A 22,914-nucleotide genomic window follows, 5' to 3' on the forward strand; every position below is an offset into this window, starting at 1 on the left:
TTGGTGTTTTGAATACTTTAAAAGATGGATTTGATATTTTTGAAATTAAGGTTCATTTTCCACTATAGTGGTATGCGATTTTTCTTGTTTTTCAAAGCTGTATTTAATACTTTTTTTTTTTGCAAAAATCAGAAAGGTCTGCAGAGAAGGTTAATGAGGTGCTAGTTCATGTGTGTAATAAGAGTCATAACATGTAGTAAATATTTGCACTTCAGATCAGGAAATGTTCCTGCAAACTGATTCATATCTTGAGTCTTAGCACGCATTAAATAAATGTTCTTTATAAACATGTTTATTTTTGTGCTACTCTACCATTATTGAAAGAAGTCCAGGTTTCCTTTCACTCCACTGGGAGATAATTACAGATACCTAGCTTCATGAAAGTTACAGACTGATTTTATTAGCAGTTGTAGTGAATATGCTAGAATTCTTAAGCGTGATCATATATTGTTTTAATGGTTTTGACATACCAGCTGTCACTTATACTGCCAAATATGTTCAGATTTAAAAATGGCTGCAACTAAATGTTCAATATCATTGCTGGGTTGCACTATTTTGAGGCTTAAAGTGGCATGGTATGTCACAAGTAACTTTCACAATGCACAATATGTCCACTGGCTGTTCTGTTGCAACAAAACAAAAATGAAAAAGTTTTGAATTTAATGATCAGGAGATGAAACGTGGTCAAAAGTTAAGAACAGGGGGTTGATACCAAAAAGGCAAAAAATGTAAGACAAGAATCAAGACCATTGAACAAAAAGAAAACCAGAATACTGAGATCAAAAAGACACAGAGAATTGCATGGAACTTATATATAAATTAAAATCGCATGCACTGGAACTTTATAGGTGACAACATTGGTGGCCCAGTCCCAATGAAACTCTGGGAGAATTGATTAGGCAGCGGCTAACACTCCCAGCACATAATAGGAGCACCCATGAGTAATCCAATATGGCGCCTCGGTAAGTTTTAAAGGAAAGCAGATAGAATGAAACTAATTTCAAAGGATTTTTTTCCATATCTGGCACCCCATTGGCATGTAATGTATACCTGTTGAGGATGCTTGTTGTTACAGAATATATCTAATCAACAGGAAAAGTGTATGATAGCACATCACTATTGAGAAAGAGGTAACTTAATATCAAAACAGTCCTTTAAAATAATTGGAACTCCAGAATTAGGCTTACTTTTTATGTTGACCTGCCCATATACATGTTAGCCTGGTCACAGTCTATTCTTCAATATCTCAAAATGCATTGTTACTGTAGGATATTAGCGTCTCTCTAAATCTTGGCTTATGAACACCAGTGACTGCATCCTATCCAAGGCTGGCTTGATACTGTAGGGGTAGATTCTGGTCTTTAGCAACCTTCTATAGGAAGAAATGGGCCCAGAAAATGAAGGAAAGTGTGCTTATGTGCATTATTTTCTCATTTATTACATGTTGACAATGTCAGTTCTTTCTGTTGTTCATATTTCTTCTGTGCTACTCACTTTGTGTTACTAACACATTGATATAAAGCGCCATTTAGAGTTCATGCAAGCATAGCCAACATCACTGCATGCTCTAGAATTGGAGGAACAAGACGGGCATTATTGGGGGATTTGTTATGCTAATCCCAGGATTCAATAAAAATACAAGAAGTATGCTAGTAGTTGTCTTCTATTTTCGAATCAATTGAGAGATAGAGACAAAGAGACAGAGAGCCTCCAGAGCAGAGAACGGAGTCATGCAAGACAGCCAAAGCCCTAGAGCCAAGGTGTGAGGTCATTCTGGTTAGCTGTGTACAGTGCATTCTCATTCTCCAATCACTGATCAGCTCGGTCATGAACTACAACAAACCCAGGGTTCATACTGTAGCTATGGGGTATCACAGGGTCCTCAGAACTTGTGAGCATTCCAACAATGCCTTAATGTTGTTACATAGGATTTGTTTCTTTGGATACTGTTGCATTTTTGCTATTAGCACCCCATGTTTTTATCACTTCCATCTTTTACTTCTTTTGGTAAGCATGTCCCTTCAAAGGAAGATTGTTTTCACTGTGGCTTCCCTACCCCAATGAGAATTTCTCACTTTGTTAATATCTTTTCACAACATTATTCAAAAGTGGAGAGACTTCTTGGCAAAGCTAACTGTCCGTCTGTTACACTTTATTTTACAAGAAACACCTATGCTTTGTGTTATATTCAGATTTATACTCATGTCAGCACACTATTTATAAATTATGGCCTTTGTGGTTAAAATGAATGGAAGTAACCTTTATAGTTCTTTCACATAGTGTTTCAGTGTTGATATCGGCTCCATTGGGTAATATTAGTAATGGGCATTAAAGAGTGGATATTTCACACCATGTAATGCACAAGTAGTAAAAATAAAGATATCTGTGTGGCTCACAAAACTTAGCCAATATACATCTGATTATACCTCTAATCATTCCACCAGGGATGGCATATTCATGAAATTATGAAAAGAATTAAAACAATGTATTAAGGCCAGTTCAATGTGCATACATAAACAGCTAGAAGCACGCAGGGAGTGAGCACGGACTAGCTTCAATTAAATCTGATTTTTCTTTTTTTTTCTGACTCCAAGGAAAAGTTAAGCCACACTAGTAACCCTGGTGGAATGTGATAAATTGAAAACCTCCGTCCATTTTCTAATCCTCTTGTCCTGATGGGGATCACAGAAACTGAAACTGTATACTGGTAAATTAACCCTCCAAAACTCAACAAACCCTTCCCCGAACACCAGGGCCGGATTTTCCTATAGGCTAACTAGGCTTCAGCCTAGGGCCTCAAGATCAAGAGGGGCCTACATTCAAATTGTTAGCAAAATTAAAATTACACTATTCTAAAAACAGTGAACACTAAAACACTGAACCGAAAATAAGGAGAAATTCTACGCATATGACTAATAAACAAACATAAAAATGTATTGGTTAAGATCAACGCGTATTACGTATTTTATTATCTCTTATGTAATTTACAAACTTAAAAATGGAAGGTGAAAGGGCCTCATAAGTGGAATAGCCTAGGGCCTCTTTTCATATAAATCCGGCCCTGCCGAACACTATTGTTTTCTGTAGCCAACATTTCAATTCAGACTTCTTCTTTGCTTCACTGTCATGTTTCACTTTTATTGGCGTAGGCTCTGGCTAACCATGAACCTGAAATCTGGATTAAGATGGATGAATGTAATGAATTTGTCATTCTGCGTAAGATGAGGTCTTGTTTTCTGCCAGGTTAAATTTTTCCTCCAAACACTTTGACAGGTTTAAATGTTAATGGAGTGATACTATCAGCATAACATTTTCCAAGTCACTTCATGCATCTGAAGGCAAATTCCACTGACTGCAAATAGAGATGCATCACAGTAGTGATAGCAAGGGTGAGAAGTACATAGAAATTGTAGGAGTTGTCCCCATGCTGACATCAAAAGGAGCTTCTCAGGTATTGAAGTGAAAATTGATTAAAGGTGTTTGAGGAGTAGTCTGCTCAAAGGGAGTCAGTTAATCATGGAAGATGAAAGCCAAACTTGAAACAAAGCTGGAAGAACAGTGATGAGAATTATCAGGTCACTGTGTGTAGACAATGTGTGTAGTGTCATTGAATGAGTGGAAGACAAATTCCAAGTAAAGTGAAAGAATTGATGGGGCAGAGATACTGTAGGTATGTTGAGGAGAAAGTGGCAATAATGGTTTGGGCATATTGATCAAAAGGCAGATGATGATTGAATAAGGCCAAAAGGACGTCACAGAAAGCATTGTTGGTGAAGGTGTCAGATGATGTGAACAAAATGGACCTATGATTACGGAGATTAAAGGAGAAAAGATTTGGGGGGCAACCAGCCAAGTTTTGGTAAACCCAGAAAATGGCAGTTAAAACACTGATAATTATAATGGCAATGTAAGAAGACTGCAGTATGGACAAATGACAACACTCAGAATTAGATTGTAAATAATCCAGTCCAATGCCCACTCAAAGAACATACAGTACCATTGTGCTTAAAGCAAAGTGTGCTGCCATTCTTCCATGTAACTATTTTATGCATTCAGTATTTAGGTTTCAGAATATAATTTCCAAAATACATTGTGTCATGGTTTTTCTAATACATTTTATGGTATTCATTTTCCATCCAGGAACTTTGTTTTCAGGACCACTGAGTTCCTGTACAATGTAGGCCCTGGGCCACTTGTGGTCCCTGGATACTTTTGTGTGTTGCGTTCCCACTGCACAAGAGGAACTGTAACCTTTATGCAAAATATGCGATGTGCAAAGAAGAGTGATGTGGTGCGAAGTGAGGCAAGTTCTGAAGTTCAAGGGGGAGATAATTGTTTTGATTTGGTGCATGACGTGGCACAGCAGAGAAGCAGCTATGAAAAGTGATGAGGTGTGAAGTATGATTGAATGCGCATGTGAGAGATCATTGCTTCAATGCTGTTTATGGTGCGGCGTACCAGGGAGGAAGTTATGAAGAGTCTTCATCTTCACCAATAAATCTGCAAAAACCAAACTGCTAACAGATTTTTAAGATGACGTTAGTGTTTTTGCTTAACTAATCAGCAATCACCTATGCTCCACCCATGATTGTTTTGGTTGAACAAAAAGTACCTACCCTGGATTAAAAAAGTACAAGGAACTACCTACCAGGAACTACAAATGGCTGGAGTTCGTATGGTGGTAATGCAACAAAAGCTCCTGCACTTCTAACAAGTCCCTTATTCCTGAAAAAAGTTCTAGTGGTATGAAAGATAGGGTTTCTTCTATAATTTGCTTGAACATTCCGGTTGATATTGCGACCTCTCTCATCATGCTAAGTATCATAGTTCACTTGCAGTACCGATTTATTTGAGCAAATCCAAGACAGACGCAGTGAGCCGAGGGGAGAGGGACGGGGCCCTCCTCACTCACGCACCAGCCTCAGGGCGTATCTTACATCCACTTAGCTAGCGAATGAGAGAACTATTTAACAGATTTAGATTTGTGTTTTTTTCTAGAATTTGCTTGAACATTCCAGTTGATTTTGCGATTTCTCTCATCGCACTTAGAATCATAGTTTCCGTGCAGGAGTGATATATTCACGCTAATCCAAGACAAAGGATGCAGGCCGAGGGGAGGGGGAAGCATGGCGTCAGGAGTAGGGAGCCAGGCAGAGTCCTCCTTGCCGTGCTGATTCACTTCTAGGCGGGCAAAACCACGAGGGAGGACTAGTTTTATATAAAAACTAGACATTAAGCCCGTTACAATAATGGGCGCTAGAACAGTAGTGCATAAACATTAGTAGGAACAGTCTATATTAAATGGCAAGGGACCGTCTATTTTCTGTTACAGTAATCCTGGCTTGTATGTGGCTGTAATATGCGTCACTGTATTGTGTGCCTTTAATTTTCTCTCGCAGTAATACGTCTCTCCAGCAAGTACTGTGCAGTTCCCCAGCAAATATTTTAATCGGTGCTGGCTTGCCGCTGATTAATATATGTGTGGTGTCTCCCCAGCAACAGATTTTATGTGCGCGAAAATAAATCTACTTTTAAAACTCATCCTATTGTAATATCATGAAAATTCGTATATTTAGGAAAACCCCTTCAACGACTGACACTTTACACTTTACCGTGCCAAGTTTGTTAATCACAAATCTGACATCCTCAGAGTGAACACTTGCACAACAACAAACAGTAATCCCACCTCTTTGGGGAAGCTGGTGCACGAAAAAACCCGATTGGATTTTTCGTGCATTATGTTATAGATCTTACCTCATTTATCGAAATCCAATTGGATCGGCCGCACGATATTTTATAGGTCCCGCTCTCTCTGTTTTGTGTGACGCGTCAGGCGGCCTTTGAAGCATCTGCTTTGAAGCATCGCACCATGCCCCGTGCATGCGCACTTCACCAGAAGACACACACACACGGACACATGGACGCACACAAGGGTTTTATTAAAGAGGATGACAGAGATACTTTAGTATTTCTGCAGTGTTTGGTATAACAGGACCATGGGCAGGTTTCTCATCTGTGGATGTGGTTGAAGACTTGGCTCTTCAGCTGTGTTCAGGTGTCCATGTTTAGAGATGATGTCCAAAAGCCTATTGCTCCAAAGAAATTAAGATGCCACTCAGATGTTAAACCATTGTGACAGTCAACCAGTAAGCATACAGAGTGTGGTCACTTCCTTTTTTATATCATCTTATTTAAATATTACTTACAAGATGAATTCAATAAACATTTACTGTATATTCACCCCCACTTTACCCTCTTTATCTCTATGACCAGAATATTCTGAAAAGTGCTTGGTGAGATAAAAGATTATTTGCTCTTGACCATTCTTTCTATTTTTTTTTTAGATGTATACATTTATAAAGCAATACAGTATTGTCATATTACACCTAATATCCCTAGAACAGTAAAATACTGTTAGCTTTGTTGCAAATGCTAGCTTCAACCAGGTATAAAATATGGAAGTATATGGAAAAAATACATATATGTCTTCATACCAATCTAAATTATTGTCATGTTTGCTTCACACTACACGTGTTTTGATCCTGTATTGCTTTTTCACAGAGCACTTTGTTTTTTCTCCCATATCCCAAGAGTTAAGAGTCACCTTCAAACTGGTCTGCATGGTATGAGTCCCATGAGTTTGGGTATTTTCTTGTCTGTGTCCTGCAATGGCACCCACTGCAGTGTTGGCTGCTGTCTTGTGCCCTAGTGTTGTTGGGATGGGTTGAACTTTGTAGATCTGTATAACTGATTTAAGCAGGTTTGGAAAAATGATAATAATAATAATTCATTACATTTATATAGCGCTTTTCTCAGTACTCAAAGCACTATCCACACAGGGAGGAACTGGGAAGCGAACCCACAATCCTCCACAATCTCCTTACTGCACAGCAGCAGCAATACCACTGCGCTACCTGGATGGATGTAGCGTCCATTACATGTCTTGTATCAAGAAAACCAAAACTTTATAATGAATACTTACAGCAGAGTGGTGTCGTCTACAAATATAGTTCTGTCATTTTGTGATTTCATTTTGCATAGTTAATTTACATGTGTATAATTTTACATGCTTTACTGGTACTTTAAATTTGTAAAACTTGAACAAAAAAAAAGTCAACAACAGGAGAACAACTATGAAAAACAAATTCTTTAAAAACATTACTAATTAAGTCCATGTGAGACTTAAATCACACTGAAGTTGTTATTAAGAACAACAGGAGGTTATGTCTTAAAACTGTTTATTTGGTTACGTGTTTAAATATAGCTAATAACTGTGCCAGGTGATTGTTAAGAAAACACAAAAAGGCTTTAAAAACAGTGGTAAAAAATAGGACACCAGCAGTACCAAAATGACAAATTTCTAAATAAAATTGTCCTTATTTAAAAAAAAAAGTTATTTTATTATGGAAAACAATGTTTTTATTTTTATTTTTGTTACAAATCTAGGGCACTGATGAGTCACTCAGCAATTATAAGTACTGTATACTTCAACAGTTTTCCTGTCTCATAGTAATGTTTGATTTAACTTTTCTTTCTTTTTTGAGCTTTGAAAGAAGTCCCCTAGTGATGTGGATGGAGAATACCTTTGACACATCTCTTAAAACAAACAGATAATTTATCCCAAGGGTAGTAGATGTGACTGAGTGACACTGTTGTCTAGAAATATGACTGTTTTCACTGGAGGCCACTGTTCATATCCAATTCAAGTTGGAGCATCACAGTGTGCATGTATGATTTTCATTTCTTTAGACTTCACATTGCATTAGTCTGTACTTTGGGGTTTCTCCACCTCAAGGACTGACAGCTTAGCCACTTGAATACAAGGAGCTACAGTATCTAACACAAAGGTCCTATAATGTGTAAACCAGGGGACAGCTCCGTTTTAGTTGTGATTTTTCGGGCAAAGGCCTAGGAATTAGTCACAAAAATAAGTTCAATTGTAATTGCAATATCCAATAAAAATGTAATGAGTGATTATTAGTATCATTGAAGAGTTAGGAAAGTAACTATTCATACACGTCATTATAATTATATTTTCTTCCTGTGTCCCTGAATTGCATTAAAAGGGTCTAAGAATGTCATATTATTATTATTGTTTAAGTCTTAACCTATGATTTTCAATTTAATATTTCATCAGTGTAACTTTACATAGTGTCATTTTAAACAAAAATAAAAAATGAGGAACAGGAGGAAGTGACATATTTAGTTCTATCAGTCTGCCTCAAGCTAACAGCACGTTGTGGTGTTGTATTCGACAACACCTGTGCCTAACATTCTGAGACAGCATCCATAGATGACATGTCATCTAGAGACAGCACTTGCTAGCCTTTGAATAGACGTGACCATTGAATTATAGAATGTTTGTCTTGATTGGGGTTTCCTACCAGAGGTGTGACTTTCAGATTCTAAATGTAAAGTAATACCTTCCTTGTATTTGTTGAATGCTTTTTCTGTGAAATTTCCTTTAAATAAATAACAGTTTCTTTCCTCTTTTCTATAGTGCTACTAAGCACTTGTATAATACGAAATAACAATAACAAAATCTATCAGTTAAAAAAGTATTGTCTGTTATAATACACTTTTGCGGTATATGGTAACTTTTAGAAGTTGGGTTAATAGCACAAGATGGTAGCAACAGAAATATCAATTGTATTTGAAAATTCACAGATTAGCACCACCTCCTGGAGGTTAACTGTGTGTTGGAACTCACTCTTTAGTCTTTAGTGATTCTGTCAATCCAGGAGAACACAGATGAATATGTCTTTTTTACCAATGCACATATAGTAATAAAAGAAAAAAAAAGAGATTTTTTTTATAATTACAGTCATTATGTAATAACTTTATACAATATCAGATTGCACCAAGTGTGCAAATTTTCTGATTTTAGCTAATAAAAATCATATCTAATAGTAGGTTGTTTTAATTGAAGATCTGGTTCCAATACCAACAATATCCTATATTAAACTGTTTGGTTGCAATAGCAAACAATAAGGACTGTTGGGGCTCCCGTAGACGAACCCCATATAATTGAAATCTCAAAGAAAAAAGAAGTGAGTAAATAGCGTTGAAAATAACCTTTTAAGACAGGAGTTTAGCTGTGAATATCCAAGATGGTGGTTCTTCTGGTTATGACATTTTCTGGCAGGAGGAGGCGGGTCCCAGCGCAACCACAATGGAAGTGACGTCCGCGATGGAAAAGCTGCAAATCTTCTGTTCTGCAGAAGGAGGAAAAGAAAAGGTGTTATCACAGAGCACCAACTTCTGGAGCAGCGGAGAATTACCATCACCACAGCCCCTAAACTGTCCCCTAAGCACACGCGCATGACAGCATATAACTCTTTTTTGTGTGGCACAGAGGCAGAGTTGTTAGTATTGATGGCTTCCAACTCCAGGGGCCTGAGTTCAGTACCCAACCTAATTTCCTGCAACTTCTTGAGCATTGAGGTAAAGTGGAAACTGAAACATTTCCCAGTATAAGTAGATATGTGTGTCTTTTTCAGGGAAGGTTGTTTCCTGCCTGAAACTTAAGATGCTGATATAAACTCTGGCTCTCCCTCAGGCTCACAATTACCAAAACTGAAATGAGCTAAGAATGAGTATAACTTGTTTTTGAGTAGGGCGGGCTGTGGCTCACTAGTTAGCACAGCTTCCTCCAGTGACCTGCATATAATTCTTAGTTTGCTTTTCTTTTATGTTTAAAAGTGAAAATCAAATGAATCATTCCTAGTTAGGAGTGAGTGTGAATGTGTGCATCACTTTGACCTGCAGTGAAATGGCATCTCCTTCAAGATTAGTCTCAGTATAGTCTTTCAGTAATAAAAGCAGATTGAAAAAAATGGATCAGCACACACTGACCCATTTAAAGATGTTGAGTGGCATATGTCAGGATTTCTGTTATTAGAGAGATACAAATATCTGTGTATTGTTTTAAAAGGAAATAGGCTGATGGGCAGCAAATGGAAGTAATTTGTGTAATGTATTATTAGAATGTTTTTAAAATTGTATTTTTTTTTGTTTTTGGGGAAAGTACTTTAATCATAGATAAGTCATGTTGGACAAGTCCAGGTCCTGAATATAAATGATATAATGGACAAAAAATGGAAGAACAAAAAAAATATCCTCTTTGCTTAGATGTTCACTATCTTCCATTACTTTAAATATAACAAATAAGCATGCAAACCTCAGTGAAATTATTGGCCTAGAGTTGCAGAGTGTTGTGTGTCATCTCCATGATTACTTTTGATTTTGTGCAATGGCAAATGAATCTTAAACGAGACTCGTGTGAGGTTATTTTATGATGCCATTGACTCATAATCTGACAAGGTAAATTCCTGGGTATCTTAACATTGGAACTTGATGGGTTATATGGAAAACTTGAGCCTGGCCATAACTACTAACACAAATCCACTGTAATAAAAAGGATATGTGTCTGTCTGTCTGTGTCCGTCTGGTTGCATTGCATTTGTCATTCCAATAGATGGCGCATCACAAACATACACTGCTTATATGGATCCCATACCAAATGGCATGTAATAGAGACATACACATTGCATGGTGCACTGCAAACGTTAATGCTGATTACTTAGATTTCAACCTGTCTTGAAAGTGTAGGACACCTAGGTTAATAATAAATAATTCTTCTCTGAAAATGTAATAATACAAATAACATCACATTCTTGAACCAGGTTAATTCAATTAAGTGTCATGGAGTATGTTAAATCAACAGGAATACCTTCACACTCCAGGTTCAGGTGCTCTACACTGATGACAGGATTAAGGCATCACTGGTGACATCAGCTTGGGGCAATGAATTAATTGTGAAAGGTTACGCTTGAGAAGTGTTAACCAGAAACAGACTAGATCAGAAAAAGAGGTAAGGAGAGTTTAGACCACTTTTTTGTGAAGTACAGTAAGATCATTTTTGCTTGGTAAACTTGAAGGATGTCTGTTGTGATCTGGCTTATAAGCTTAATTTTTTTCCAACTGTTCCTTGGCCTCTAGAAGTGACTTGAGTATGTTTTTTGGGGTTTCTAAGGACAAGAAATCCAGTATAGTATCCAGGTATAATCATCTTTTGCTTTCCATCTTTTTTTTAACATTTTTAAAAATGATTTACCTTCTCCAGTGATATCATCTTGACAACATTTTGTCTTCCTTGTGGACTCCGAAATAATAGAAACTTATGGAGGACACATAACATAATGTCATTAGCGTAACATTTTAAAAAGCCAGCACCACGTGTAGCTAATCATCCAAGATTTCAAAGTCATTTTATATAGTTAATTTTTTTTAATTTACTGGTTGCAACAATTTTTTTTCTGTCCCATGATTGTGATTGACATCTTGTGTTTTTTTGGCTCTAGTTACATGTACCCTTTTTGGCTTATGACTTACCACTCTGTTTTATGACCATGGTTCTGGCTATACATCCTGAGGTTTACAAACAACCCTTACAACCCTTGCATGCATTTTTACCTATGCATACAATCTCCCAATCCCATGTTCTCTCAAAACTGACATTACTTTTTGCAAGCAGTATAATGACTCATAACATGTTGTAGAAGATGTGTGGAAAACCAGCAGCTATGCATTTTTTTTCTAACAGCAGCACTTCACTGCATGACTGTATGGATTGCAATCAGTCAAACTAAAGAACAGAAATACTGCCTTAGGTGTGGGAAGTGGGATGCTTAAGATGTGCTCTGAATGTGAATGCACACCCTTCTTTAAGAAATTCTTACATTCATGACATAATTATAACATTCATTACATTCATTAGGAACATCAGGACAACTTTAGTCTCCCATACTAACATTAGATCTCAGCCTACCAAGGTCAAGAAGTGGTATGAGCAGCTTGTAGGAAAGAAACTGTATGGGCATGCCTGTTATAAACCTTAAATATTATTACCCAGTGTGTGTATTATCTATGCTTATGAAAAAGTAAAAAAAATCAAAAGATTGCCCCCATAAAACGAAAGTGGAAAATATCCATCCATCCATTTTCCAACCCGCTGAATCTGAACACAGGGTCACGGGGGTCTGCTGGAGCCAATCCCAGCCAACACAGGGCACAAGGCAGGGAACCAATCCCAGGCAGGGTGCCAACCCACCCGCAGGACACACACAAACACACCTAGCACACACTAGGGCCAATTTAGAATCACCAATCCACCTAACCAGCATGTCTTTGGACTGTGGGAGGAAACCGGAGCGCCCGGAGGAAACCCACACAGACACAGGGAGAACATGCAAACTCCACGCAGGGTGGACCCGGGAAGCGAACCTGGGTCTCCTAACTGCAAGGCAGCAGCGCTACCACTGCGCCACCGTGCCGCCCTAAAGTGGAAAATATGAAAATCTCAAATATATTAATATATAAGGTATGTTTTTACTAATAGTTTTAATCTTATAAAATCTGCAAGAGCTTAGAATCTAAAGATCAACTGTAGCAAAATCAACCAAATTAAACCAAGTTAGCAATTAACAATAGTACATGCTATGACTCAGAAAATTGCTAATAAAAGGAATAAGCAGAAGCGGTAATGAGCCACTTGAAGGCTAAATTACGATTTGCGCTTGCAGAATACTTGCACTTTTTCACCCTGCTAAGACAGTTGCCTTTGTACAGTTAGTGGCAAGAGTGTGTTAAAAAGAAAACAGTACTTAGAAGCAAAAAGGCAGTGTGTTCTTACCTGCAAGATTAGTTGTAGCGGTGATAACATATTTCTGTTTCATCTTTCCTGAGAAAAATATTTAGATATAACCTTGTACTCATTAAAGAATTCAAAAATGATACATTTTAGGTGAACACCTCTGTAGTTGTGATGAAAGAAGACGGAAATGTGTCCAATTTTAATTTGGTCATTCATTTTAAGTGATAATGTACGGCATAATTTATTAGTCAGCCAGAAAAATAAAGTTTAATTCTTACAGCTTTTGCCATTTATTAGGCTGTGAGGTATTGCAAGAACATGAACATGCAAACAATTATTTGACAACAGAACCTGAACATAAGCAAATCAGAGTGAACCTACGCAGATTTTCAGTGTTTGCTGCCAGCTGCTAATTACAGCGATTTGTTGTAAACTTTTAGGAAGCAAAACATGACCAGGATGTGTGCACCATGGAAGCATGAATTGGGATGTTGTTTAAGGCTTACGTTAAATGAAAAAAGACTTTTCTTCAAAACTTTAAACATTATTTTGGTGTATTTGGTAAATATCACCTATTTATAATTTAAATACATATTTTTTACTTACTTTAGAACATGTTGACAGTTTTGCATACTCGTTTTGTGTTAATTTCTTTAAAACTCTTTGTGCACCTCTCAAATTTAATGTAAAATTGTTACCACAGTCAGAAATTAATCCTATTAAATACGTGTACGCTGTTGCCAAAACACAAAATCTGAAGTCCAAATATATTAATTAAATTCAGCATTGGCTTTAATGATTTTCTTGAGAGTTACCCAGCTTTGGTCTTGTAGCTCACTGTGTTTGTTGGTTTTTGCTGCTACCAAGATCTTAATCCCTCAGTAATCTGGAAAATAAAATGAAGCACTGATGCAGACAATGGATCTGGAGGGATGCAAAGAAAATGAAACTGAAATCTTGGCTGTTGTCACACTTCATTAGTCGCTTCTTAGAGCAATCTGCTTAAACTCGCCAGTGCTGTCTTGTGCTGTCCCACTCAGATTTCTTGCACTTTCTTCTCCATCCTACACCTACTAATTGTGCACAGTACATGAACAGACTCATTTAATTCACAGATTCCTGCTTGATGATAATTAAAATGGATAACAAATCTATGTTTGTTTAATTTGAATGAATTGTAGAAGATGTGTGGAAAACCAGCAGCTACACATTATTAGTTGTGAATAGCATCCAGAAATTAATTGAAAATGAATAATGTCACCTGAATAAAACTCCATAAGACAGACATCTTCTTACGATCCTTTACCTCATGTCTGAATCTGAAGATCAGTAGGACAACGCAGAGAGAAATTATATTTACAGCACAAAATGTCAAATAGTGGTGTTACTGTGTTAATATATGAAGAAAAAATATCAGAATCATTAAACCAATTAATTATCAAAATATTCTACTTGCTATTCAATTAAAGGAAAACAGGAATCATTACTACATAATCAGCTCCAAAAAAACAGTCTATTTGGGTAACTTGATGATATTATAACTATTTTGTTAATACACAGTGCAATAGCTATGGATGAAACACAGGCTCAATATAGGCATCCATTTTTAGTCTGTTAAGCAGTAGGACTGGTGTAGCCTTGCCTTACAAGTTAAAATATTTTTAAAGTACTTAAATGTTTTCAAAAATTAAAGGAAATAAATTAGACTGTGGTAAGTGATTACCTTCAGGTTTTACTTGAGTTCAAGAAACTTTGTTTTGCTGCTTTTGCAGTTTCTCAAGTTTACATTTATTTTGGACATTAGTAATGAACGATTCATTTTACTTTAATAAGAATTCCTACTTTTTCTAATGTATTGTTGGAAGATTTGCGTTTTTGCCCTGCATTGTCTAGCTATCATGCCATCTGATAGGTACAGTTTGCAGTTACAAGTATTCTATGTATCGGTCAGATTACTTCATAGTTGGCACCATCTTATATATACAGTAAGTGAGGGTTAGTAGTGTTTCCTGCCTGAACTCTAAACAGAAATTAAAGGAAGACTTTGTTACAAGATAATTCAAGTTACAGTGTGAGATTTTCACGTTCCTAACTGTTGATTTCATTGCTACTATTCCTGCTTAACAAAAGTATGTCTGATCAAATGAACCCTGCTTGTCTTTTAGATTTAGTTTTTAACTTAGTGATACGTGTATTTCTATAAAAGGGCAAAGTCATTGGTCACAATTTTGTATCTGTCTGAGTTCTGCATTCTGTCTCATTCTATCGGGATGTCGTCTGCTCCTCCACCATCGTCAGTTTTTTTTTTTGTAAATGGATTAAAGGATCATTTTGGTATATTATAAACAACCAGTAACGGCACACTGCACGATAACATGCATTGAATACACTTGACTTGAACATTCATAGTTTTCATACTCTTTCTCTGTACGTTTAGCATTTGTTTGCTCAGAGGTTGATGCGCTTGCTGCTTCCTGAGCAGCTCTTCTTTTCTCCACCCTAGCGGCCCGCTTCTTCTCTTCTTGTTAAAACTGATTAAGTCAGTGTTTGTGTTGCAATTACTTTCTTTACTTTTTCACTTAAGCTGGCACTTAAGTCTTCAATCTCCCTCAAGAATGATTTAAGATATGAAGAGTAGGGAAAGTGACGGCGAAGGTGGTAGGGATGAGAATGCCGCCTGTACAATTCGCCACATGCCTGCCCTGCTGGCCGCTGCCGAGAGTTGATTCTGCAATAAAATAAAATGAAAAGAGGAAAAACCTTGGTGGTCAATCATCACCCCAAAAGCAGATCGTAGACGTCACATAGTATATGTGTACCAAAATGCAGGTCAATAGTTCAAAAAGTTTGCAAGCTCCTGGTGATTTAAAATCCTGGACAGACAAACAGACAGCCATGGTAGCGTATTATATATACAAATAAGCCTAAAATAGCCTTAAAATGTGCTCAATCATATTCATTTGTGTGATAGCTTTAATTTTTATTTACTTATTGGAATGTTTGTGTAAAATGTGTCTTTCTATACATATTGAACCACATAAAACTGAATTCTGTAAAATATCATAACTAGCAAACATACCTCCTCCCTTACATTTTCCTAGTTTGCTTAATCCAGGACCTATCAAGTCAGCACTATGTATAAGTAAGGAACTCAAAATGGGACATTAGTTCAATCATACTCATTCATGCCAGTTCATTATAGAATTGCCAATTAATCTAAAGTACACTTGTTTGGGGAGCACAGGAGTATACTGAGAAAAGCTCACAGAGGAACAGGGAGAATATGGGAGTTACACACAGACAGTGACTGGACAGGGTCCCTGAAGATTTGAGGCAGGGATGCCATACAGCATACTATAAAAAGAGCAAACAGACCAAAAAAAAAAATACTGTACAATCTGCACACAGTCTTTCAATCTCTGCATCTAGTTGGTTGCAAAAACAACACAAATACAGGCTTTCAGTGAGATTTATGTCTTAAATGTAATGCAGCAAAACATTCAGCTTTAGAATAAAATACTGTATCTTGATTTTCTTTTCATGAATTCATTAAATCAAATGAGCGTATGTTGTGGTGCAGGGGTGTGTGCAGTGAGCATCAGGCCCATAAGGTAGAAATAGTATGAATTTTAATAATGGTATTGATGCATGTTTGACTTAGTTTGTCATGTGAAATGATTTCATCAGATTTTGACTCATACCTTTTCAATCCGCACTGATGACAATAAGTAGCTGCTGAAATAGTGTTGTATATCACATTTCAAATGCAGAAATGCAAAGAAAAAAATCTAACCATCTAAACATACTGTGAGAAATTACTTTCAGTGCATTTGTGAAACGTTTTCATTATGGTTATAAATTATCCAAAGAAAAGAACAAACAGCTCACCTTTACCAGCATCTGTAAGAAACAGATTAATTTATTTATACAGTAGGCAGGTGGCCTTTAGAGGAGTCCTTCTTAACATTATCCCACGTGTGCTCAAGTATGCTTCTATTCTGTGGTAGGCACGGTCCCCTCCACTGCTCTGAGCTTGAGTCTAATGACGGAACGACATTTTATTCACTAGCCAACATGTTTAGTGGGATTGTTCAGAGAAGAACTAATACTCATATGAATTCATCAGTTTAGAGATTTATTCTTCATCATTTTGCAAAGACCTGATGTTGAAACCCATTTTGGAGCTTAACTTGCAGGCAGCTGTTTGACTTATTTTTTAGAGACTAAAGAATGGCACTGCCAAGTCCTTTACTTTTTTACATGCTGTAGATACCACAGGGGATGAGGATTGCTTGTTTTCTGCATTGCAGTTTCCTTTTTCCTTTCATTACTTTTCATACATCGTATTGCAACTGAGAACTATTAAAGCAGGTGAACATATGCCTTGTGCCTTGGTCAAAATTCTGCGTAGACCATCACTCTGAGGGTAAGGTAAATGGCTCTTGCTCTAGTTCCCACCTGCATTTTGCCTACTTGTATTACTACAAATGGATCAGAATTTAAGCAGCAATAATTTTTGACAGAGTGTGGAATTGCTGGCAGTCTGCAGTTAAATAAATGAATTGGAACCTTGAAAAAGTATAAAGATGAATAGCGCTAGGAAGAGAGATGGATTTTAGGAAGCTGTAACTCTATCAGTTGCTTGAGTTTACTGACTACCTCCTAATCAACATGTTCACCCATTATGATAGAGCTTTACATTCTCAAAATGGAAGAAAAGGAACAATTTTTAAATTATTTATTAACCATTACAGAACCAAATTTCTCCTAGAACATGTACTTGATGTACTCTGTGTGTAATAAACTACAAAGATGGGGCAGCACCAAGATAACAAAGAACCTGGGGAAGTGTTACCTGGAATCAGCTAAGTGAGAAATCCACTGTCACTCTCACAGAGTACTCCTATATGCCATTGTAAAGAGGAAATCCTTTTTGGGTGCCACAGATAGAGTAAGGCCATGGTGTACCAGAAAACATTCCCAACCAGCTGCTGTTCCCTAACTGAGAGATTTTTTTTAGCATGTTGTCCCTGTAGCCAAATTAAGGTATCTCTATTGTAGAAGTGATTCTAGGTCTTGACCTAAAAGTGACCTTAGGATGAAGATTCATGAGCTATTAGAAGAGTTGGCAAGAAGAAGAGAAATTAGGATCACACAAGGTAGAAGGATGAGAAGTGCTTCATAGGTAAAAGAGGGATAGGCAACAGGGTGAACCACACCAAGGAACAAGTAGGCTCACTTTAGCCAGGCCCACCTGAGTGGCTAGTGTTTTCACATCCTTCAGAAATTCCTATGTATCTTAGCTCACATGGATAATGCAGACAGAGGTGTGGGGGTGTAGCAGTGAGTGAAAGAGTGAGGTGCATGGATCAAATTCTGAGAGATATCCCAGGGATTTCACACTCCTGAAGGTATAGAATGCTCAGTGGGTTGTGAAGCATGGTCAATGGAAGCAGAAAATGGAGAAACGTAAGAAAGTACAGAGTTGAGAATGATCGCAGATTGAGAGTAGGATGAATACTGTGTTTAAACAAAGACTTGGAAGCATTATTTGTTATGTTGAGAGTAAAGACTATGATGTTTTCGGCATGTGGAGTGAAAGACGGAGGATGATTTTGTAAGGAAGAATTAAGTGGAGGGAAGGCCAAAGAAAATGTGGTTGGAGATAGTGTCAAATGATATGAAAAAATGACTTTCAACCCAAAAGATACCAAGGACTTTTGGAAAAAAATAAATAAAAAAGATTTGGGGAATAACAGATGATTACAGTTTCTTTTTTGTTCTGCATGTGTTGTTATTTGTGAAGGAAATTAAATCATGTTGAAGTTTGCTTTGTCTCTTTTGACATTATTCCAAATTGAGATATCTGCAAGAAGGGCATTCTTCGGTTGCAACTAAATATTATATATAAAAATATAAAAAACATCCTATATGCTATTCTGATAACATGGATATGGAAAACTAAGTATAACATGCATTTTATTATTTTCTAGTAGAAATAGGGTTTTGCCCCAAAGGAATCCCCGGACAACAGAGAGTAGAGCAAAAAGATTTGGGAGGAGCAACTGACTAACCTGGATAGCCCAGAAAATGCCGGTTAAACTGGTTATTGTGATGATGTTGAATTGCAAAATTTTATTTTTAGCCATTATCCATTTATTTATTTTATTCAAAAGACAAGGCGTAAAAGGAACAAGCAATACAATTCTAAGAACAAATGGGAGGAGCAGTAATTCATAATGTTCAGTGACGTTCTTTTATCTCAGTAAACATCTCATTGTGTGCTGTTTTGTTTCTTTGTCATGATATTACTGCTGTAGCTGTCCAATTAGGACTGCTACTGTACATTCTTGCAGTTGCACTAACAGGAAATGATTAAATAAACTTTTAACTTTTATCTTATGAAACAAAATATTCTTTGAAGTAACAAAGGACTTAAACATCTATTTTGCCAGTTAAATAACCATTGAAAAGTCTCATCATTATGAAAGTATCATAAGCAGCAGCTGCTTTAGAAAAATTATTTTCAACCTTGCAACCTTGTAACTTAGTCTTGACTTGTATCATTAAGCTATATTTTATTTGGAGTAATGCATGGTAATGGGTTTATTACTAGAAATGACACAGACAAGCAATAAATAATATTTTGTTTGGATTGCTTTTGTGCACCAGTCTCAGAAATAGTACAGCAGTATACTTATGTGAAAAGAATGCAATGGAAAAAAGACAAACTCTATGGTAACAGAAAGGGGTTTTGTGCCATAGATTATTTTATAATGCACTCTGATTTAGATCTCTTCTACAACACAACATGGAAATTAAATGACCAAGAAATCATTCTGACTTTCATCCATCTCTGCCATGGAATTAGTTCAAGTAGTCTGAAGCACTATTCTAGCATACAAGAAGACATGCTGGAAAATTGTCACAAATTAGAAATCCCTTGGTAATATAATCACTACAAATTCCAAGCACTGAAACAGATGAATGTAAATGTGGAGCAGCGTATGTACAGTATGTGGAACTCCAAGCTATGCGCCTACTATTTCTGCAGATGGAAAGCTTCCAGTCTCCAGTTTCTAGTATAACTGTTTAATTCATCTCTTGCAATAAAGTACCGTTCTTTTACAGATACATCAGCTCTCAGCACAGTATTTAATGTTCTTTTATTCCTGGCATATGACAGAGATTTTCAGAGATCATTTTAGCAACTGGATAATTCTACCTCCCGTTATCTCCCCATTTTTTAAAAAGAATAATACAACTTATTACTGTCTTTCTTTGTTCCTGTTCGTTGCTATCAGCCAAACTGTATATTTTATCTAAACATTTATTAAAGCTGTAAATCATAGTTTGATTCTTATCTGTGATGTATTATCACACATCATTATGATGTATGACATTCTAATGAAGTTTATATTTCAAAGCTGCAGATGAAGAGCCTTAACTTCCAAAGATGATTGAAAACAGCTGTATACCATGAAAAAAAAAAAACAAATATATATATATATATTTACAGTTTATATATATGTTTAATACCAGGGATAAAAATTACCTCACAATTCTATATTTGGTCAATCACAAATTAAATGAGTTAATCTCACTTAGGCACTGCTCTTTCCTCTAGTATTAGGTTGGGTATATATACAGTATATACATTATAGAGAATATAGGGAGTTAAAAAGACTGCATGCATATAGAGTATCACTTCTAATAAGTCAAATATGGAAGAGATGCCAGTAAATTGCAGGGTCCACTTAGTCAAGTACACGTTTGCAGTGCAATCAATCATCCAAGATCAATTTAGAGTGGCCAAACAATTTAATCTGCAAGACTTTGTGAAATGTGGGAAAAAGCAGTCCACAAGAGTAAACCCACAAAGTCACAGGAGAATATGTGCACTCCATACAGGTAATCTTCCAGAATTTATGAATATGATCCTTATAGATTATTACAGATAATACCTTCATCAACACAATAACCTTAACCATTTTTGATAGCCTTCACCTTAGCCATGTTTGAATAAGCAGCATATTTACCAAAACATGCCTGTAGGATACATAATTACAGGATTCAATTCTTTGATTTACCTTCAAACATTTTGCCTGGTTGCTTTTGTATATATTCTGCAAGTGTATTGTCATCAACTAATACACTATTATATATTTTATTAATACCTGAAATCCATAATTAACCCTATTCATTTGATCTATACATCCTGAAAGAAGTCCACGAACTCTTTCATGCAAAAAGAAATCACTAAGGACATAAAATCTTGCAGTTGGCTGCTGCTGAATAAGCTCGTAATATTGAATAAAGGTTTTTATGCACAGTAGTAGAGAAATAAAACATCCATCTTCTCCTCTGTCAAACATTTAAAACATTTTTGTTTACCTTTGCTAGAGAATTAATCAAGGGATGCTAAGAAAGAAAGGTCTATATATGACATTCAAACTGGTTACAAAAGGTATCAAATCAAACCAGGGATAACCAAGAGAATAATTCCAATCAGAAAATCATAGATAAAAACAAGAAGAAAGGAATAAAGAAAAAATGCAGCCCCTAACTATATAAAAATATTTTTCTTAATTTAATAGATAGCATCCCTATTTGCCAAATTAATTAACACACAGCCAGTCCACCAGATCACCTATTTCACTTCCTATTCTTCTCCAAATACACTAACAGAATTATCTCCCTGTGAAGCATTACTTGTACTTTCCTCCTGATCCTAAACTTAATGCTCACTGACAGTTTGCAGCCATTTATACATCGCTACTGAGTCAGTTTTATGGTAATAAGGGTCTGGGGTTTGTATTCTGGTAGCCTTTTTACTTGCTGGATCTGTCCTTTATTTAAATAATCAAGAGATTAAATCTGTATTTGGGATAGTTACAACTACTCTATGTGGAGTTTGATTCCACCTCCTACCTATACGGCTGTCACACTTCCATCAGTGCACTGCCATGATCCTACCATTGCAGGCCCTCCATAATTAAAGACCCCTCAGCAATCTTTTGTTTAAGGGGTTACCACTCCAAGGGTCTCATGTATAAACCGTGAATACGCATAAAAATGTTGCATATGCCTGTTTCCATGCTCACTTTGAGATGTATAAAAGCTAAGCTTGGCATAAGCCACACACATTTTTACTGCAGCCACACTCCATGTGTATGTACATTTCTACTCGATTTTACAAACGTGTGGCACTCTGCATCAAAGCACTGCTACTATTTCTGTGTCATTTCCCTTTCTTTTTTAGATTCACATCCATGACGTGGGTTTTTTCAAATACACAGAAATTAATTGCATATTGTTTACAAATTTAAGACACTTTATTGTAATCATTCTGTAACAGTATAATGGTGTATGGAATGGCCAAACTATTCCACATACCATAGCTGCTTTAGCATTTTTACTCTCAGTACACCACTGACAGTATTTTAACCCACTGTATTTTTGTGTGGTATCACTGCTGCTCAGCAGCTGATTGGAAAGTTCAACAGTGGGTTGTGCTGAGAGTGCAGATGATTATTGAGATACAGCTTCCATCCCTGTAGGACATTTATAGCACAGGCTGCCTCAGGAAAACCACCAGCATCTGCATGGATCTCACTCACCCATGCCACAGTCCATTTGAACTTCTCCCATCCGGCAAACACTTTAGAGCCTTTCCTGCATAGACCTCGAGGCTCACAAACAGTTTCATCCCAAGAGCTATAAACGCACTCAATCAGAGATGCTCAATGAGAACTGTTTCTACTTATAATTGCAATTACCTCTCTGAAAACCTGAACTGCAACTGTAATATTGCACAACCTGCGCCATTTTATGAACCTTTTTTACTATCTGCACTATATGTACATATATATTGTACTTATGTTTTCATATTGTATATTTTTCATTGTGGCGGCACGGTGGTGCAGTGGGTAGTGCTGCTGCCTCGCAGTTGGGAGACCTGGGGACCTGGGTTTGCTTCCTGGGTCCTCCCTGCGTGGAGTCTGCATGTTCTCCCCGTGTCTGTGTGGGTTTTCTCTGGGCGCTCCGGTTTCCTCCCACAGTCCAAAGACATGCAGGTTAGGTGGATTGGCGATTCTAAATTGGCCCTAGTGTGTGATTGGTGTGTGGGTGTGTTTGTGTGTGTCCTGCGGTGGGTTGGCACCCTGTCCGGGATTGGTTCCTGCCTTGTGCCCTGTGTTGGCTGGGATTGGCTCCAGCAGACCCCCCGTGACCCTGTGTTCGGATTCAGTGGGTTGGAA

General features: G+C 37.0%; 1 protein-coding gene across 1 annotated transcript in view; it reads left to right on the plus strand.

Moving 5' to 3' along the window:
- Window positions 1-22,914, plus strand: part of arhgap15 (Rho GTPase activating protein 15) — a 709,745-nt gene that overhangs the window by 501,116 nt on the left and 185,715 nt on the right. The window lies entirely within an intron of this gene.

The sequence above is a fragment of the Erpetoichthys calabaricus genome, chromosome 8, assembly GCF_900747795.2.
Source record: "Erpetoichthys calabaricus chromosome 8, fErpCal1.3, whole genome shotgun sequence".
NCBI classification, from domain to species: domain Eukaryota; kingdom Metazoa; phylum Chordata; class Cladistia; order Polypteriformes; family Polypteridae; genus Erpetoichthys; species Erpetoichthys calabaricus.